Source organism: Myotis myotis, unplaced genomic scaffold (genome assembly GCF_014108235.1).
Source record: "Myotis myotis isolate mMyoMyo1 unplaced genomic scaffold, mMyoMyo1.p scaffold_m19_p_16, whole genome shotgun sequence".
Classification (NCBI taxonomy): domain Eukaryota; kingdom Metazoa; phylum Chordata; class Mammalia; order Chiroptera; family Vespertilionidae; genus Myotis; species Myotis myotis.
The window spans coordinates 48,291,947-48,295,901 of NW_023416320.1; the positions used below are offsets into that span (position 1 = coordinate 48,291,947).

The 3,955-nt window shown below is 46.0% G+C and overlaps 1 long non-coding RNA gene across 1 annotated transcript; it reads left to right on the forward strand.

Annotated features, from left to right (window-relative positions):
- Positions 1 to 1,844: 1,844 nt before the first annotated feature.
- On the forward strand, positions 1,845 to 3,721 carry LOC118670729. The gene is made up of 3 exons (XR_004972465.1): positions 1,845 to 2,126; positions 3,052 to 3,149; positions 3,535 to 3,721. It is a non-coding gene; the product is annotated as an uncharacterized LOC118670729 (long non-coding RNA).
- Positions 3,722 to 3,955: the final 234 nt, after the last annotated feature.

Consider the following 3,955-nt stretch of genomic DNA (forward strand, 5'->3'; position numbering starts at 1 on the left):
TTACTATGGTTGCAAATATCAAAAAATTTCTATATGTGACACGGCACCAGAGTTAAGTTAAGGTTTTTCAAAATGCTGGTACGCCGAGCTCAAAAGGTTTGCCATCACTGGACTATACTATATTTTGACAAATGTTACCTAATGTTACTGTAGTTAGCTGGATATTAATGAAAAAAAAGGACCAAAGGGAGTCCAACAACCTGCTTGTTTCACCAGGAAACTAAAGCTTCATACACACTCCAGGGGTCCAGGCATTGCCCGCCAACAATCAACAGCCTTCCCTTCCCCCTGCTGGCACTGGATTGTCAGGGGGAGAGGAGGAAAGCACATACTCAATAGAAGCCAAAATGACACAGGGGCAGTCCTTGACCTAGAGGCCAGTCAATCTCACCTCGAAACAACGGGCTAGTCAGGGTGGACCCAACAGGCTTTGGAAAGCCTGGGACGTTCATTGGTTATTTTTAAAAGGCTCCTGATTCTCCCCAAGCCCAGGAAAATATAACCCCTGGGACAAAGCATTTTTTCTCTGTCTGTCTGTCTCTGGCCTGTACTCATCTGTTCATCCATACACTTTCGCACCTCAGAGCAGCCACCTGGGCCTGCGGCAGATCACGTGGGTTCCAAAGGACTGAGCTTTAACATGAAGCAGAAGCTCTGGACACTGGCCTTTGGTTTGGCCTTGATGCAGACAAGGTTGGCCTTTTCTATGGTGGATGGACAGACACGGGACACTGGGGACCCAGAAGGGGAACTCCTCTGATTTTGCATCTCGAATAAATTCTGCCGCTCCAGTCTCCTGTGCGTGGGCCCTTCAGATACTTTTCTCACAATCCTGTGGAAGAACCCATTTTCCACCAGCAGCACTAGGAACCATTTTTTTAAAGGTATCCTCATGGAAGGAGATTAATTTATCCAGTTGCTCAGAACGCAAATCAAGGTTTCTAGTGGGCGGGTCAGCCAGCAACCACGGCAAAGGGAGTTGGATGGCTCTGTGGTCGGGCCAGGCCCCTGAGAGAACCGTGACCCTCCCTGCTCACAGACAACAGTCTGGACCGTCAGAGGACAAATGACCCTCAGTGCTAACAATGCATTGCAATTTTATTAGCTAATTGTCACTTACCCTTCTGAGGGCCCCAATTATTAAAATATCACTTCCTTTTTCCAACATAATTTAAAAACGAGGTATGCCCTAGCCAGTGTTGCTCAGTGGTTAGAGTGTTGGTCCATGCACCAAAGGGTCATGGGTTCCATTCCTAGTCAAAGGCACTTACCTGGGTTGCAAGTTTGATCCCTGGCCGGGTCAGGGCATTTTTGGCAGGCAACTAATCTATGTGTCTCTCTCACATCATGTTCTCTCTCTCTCTCTCTCTCTTTCTCTCTCTCTTTCTCTCTCTCTCTCTCTTTCTCCTCTCTTAACCCCCCCTTCCACTCTCTCTAAAAATCAATGGAAAAAATGTATCTTTGGGTGAGGGTTAACAAAAAAACAAACAAACCACAACTTCTAAATCCCATGTTCACAAATCATTTTCATTGGTTACATTTTTGGTTGACTGTTTTAGAGAGAGCCACCTCCAACTTTTCCCTAGAATTTCTCCAAATTCTATCCTAAAATAAATTGCTTTTTATATTTCCACAAGCCAAGCACTGAAGAATCTTGCTTGATTTTTTTGTTCACCTGAAGTTACTTCCTCGACACCCCTAAATTTAGTCATTTACTCACGGTCCTCAGCATGGTTTACTCCTTGTAGTAAGTAAGGCAGCTGTGCCCACCTCCTTGGGGTTGCATCAGATATTTCTATGGGAAAATGCCTGATTGAAAGACCTTCTCAGTTGTTTCTCTCCAAAGACAGATTAGATCTGGGACTGGATCAGTTTTATGCAAATAATCTGTGTGCCTCAACGCTACAAGTGAAGAAATGCACACATCAGCTTCTTCAGGTTCTCCAGCCCCGTGCCCCGAGGAGGAGGGACGTAGTAAATGCTTCTCTTGCCTCCTCTCATCCACAGCGTTCTCTCCAGGCTGTATCTCACTGCGCTCACCTCCACCCACTTCCTGTGGGAATAGCCCAACTGTATGGGACTAAACGCATAGACTAGAGCGGTCCAGTGACCCCGGGACCATCCTGGTGAGTCGGCCCCAGACAGTTTCATTCCGAAGCTGGGTCTGCTCATGGCCAGCTCCTCAGAGCTCTTTTTTCTTTCCTGAATTCCCTTAGTCTTAGCTTCTTGGTTTTCTGGGAACTCTTGGGGATCCAATGGGCAGAGTAAACAACAGGGAATGGAACAGAGCCCACATTCTGATTCTGAGAAAACCCCACCCCCTTGGCAAGAGTTCTCACTTAGGGAGTGGAGGGGGGAGGAGAAAGAGACAAATTGTTCAAGCAGCTTCTACAGCGCGGAAGAGTTACCTCAGATGCCGGCAGAGAGAGGGTCCTGGAGCCCCAAGGCCCCGCTGGATGTCCCTTTTCCAGTTGAGGATTTAGGCTATACTTTCAAGGTAAACTGGCTGATCCGCTTTTGAGCCCCCGGCATTCATACTTAGCACACTTACAGTCGACCTTGTCACATGGGCACCCACTCTCTGAGGAAAAGAAGTAAGGGACGTTTGAACTGGTCAAGTGACAAGAATCTACTCTGAGAAAAGACAACACCTCCTTCTCTTGGTGCTAAAACATGAGTAGGTGGCGTTATGTCTGGAACTACTCACCCATAGGCTCTGTCCAAAGCTCTTAGCGACAATCAATGAATTTTTTGCAGAAGTCACATAATGCTGCTGGAAGAAATTCATTAAAAAAAACACCCTAATACATGTCTTTAAAATTGTGCTGCCAGGAATTCCATCAAAAATTATTATAAATGGATGTGATGGGGAAAATGGAAATCAGACAGAAAAATAAATCCATTCCATTAGTACATCCCGCAATAAATGCAGAGGAGCCTAAACAAACAGCAACGAATGCGATGAAAGGCATGGAATAACCCTGATGGCTCAGTGACCGCAAGTAACCACTCAGGACGGTCTGACCTGACCACAGATTCCTCCCTGGGCAGGTCGCGTCCTGGCCTGCCGCTTCCCCCGTGAAGGTCAGCTTTACCTGAAGGGAGCCTGTGCCGGTGCTTCCACATCTAAGATAACGAGCCTTTGAAAGGTCAGTTGTTTCTTCTCCAGACTCCTGGGGCGCAGACAGGCGCCAGGGCAGCGCCCTGTTGCTCCTGTTCCCACACACCACCCACCTCCAGGTGCTGGGACGCTCACTGTGACCTCTCCTGCACTCACCAAAGCGAAGGGAGTGTGTGTCTCTCCATCTTGCTTTTCATCTGATCCTAGAGATTTCCCCCTTTGCTTCCCCTGCCTCCGCAACCTACCAGCAATGGATTCCATGCACCTTCCTTTTTTCCCCTTTGACTCCAAACATATGAAATGAGGTTGCAAAAAATGCCCTTCTCTGAGCATTTGCTCCATTCATCAAGGTCTTGTTTCAGGGCATGTCTTCAAAAGTTTGGCTCAAATAAACTCAAAAACTTTTCCTATAGGTTTGGACATGCTCTCATGGACAGTAAGAACCAGGCCGCCCAACTTCTAGGAACACGTCTTGGAATCTGAAAGTCAGTGCCTCGCTTTCTGAAAGCTAATTTTAGAAGCTCTTGAAATAATAAAACAAAAACTGATTGTGTTAACATACTCTAGTAAATAAAAAATAATTTACCAATTTATCTGAAATTAACAAAATTGATGTCATACTTATCACCACCTGCCTGTGTATGGAATATCCTAAACAAAGATTCCTATTCTAAAGTGTTTTTAATTTTCTTTTCATTTAGTTTTCTTGAAATCTGGGGGGAATACAAAACAGGACGCACTTAGGAAACATTTACTGAATGGCCCTCTGCTGTCCCGGAGAAATGAAATAATTCAAAGAACTCATAGGTTTCACTGCTGGGTTAGAGGAAGAGG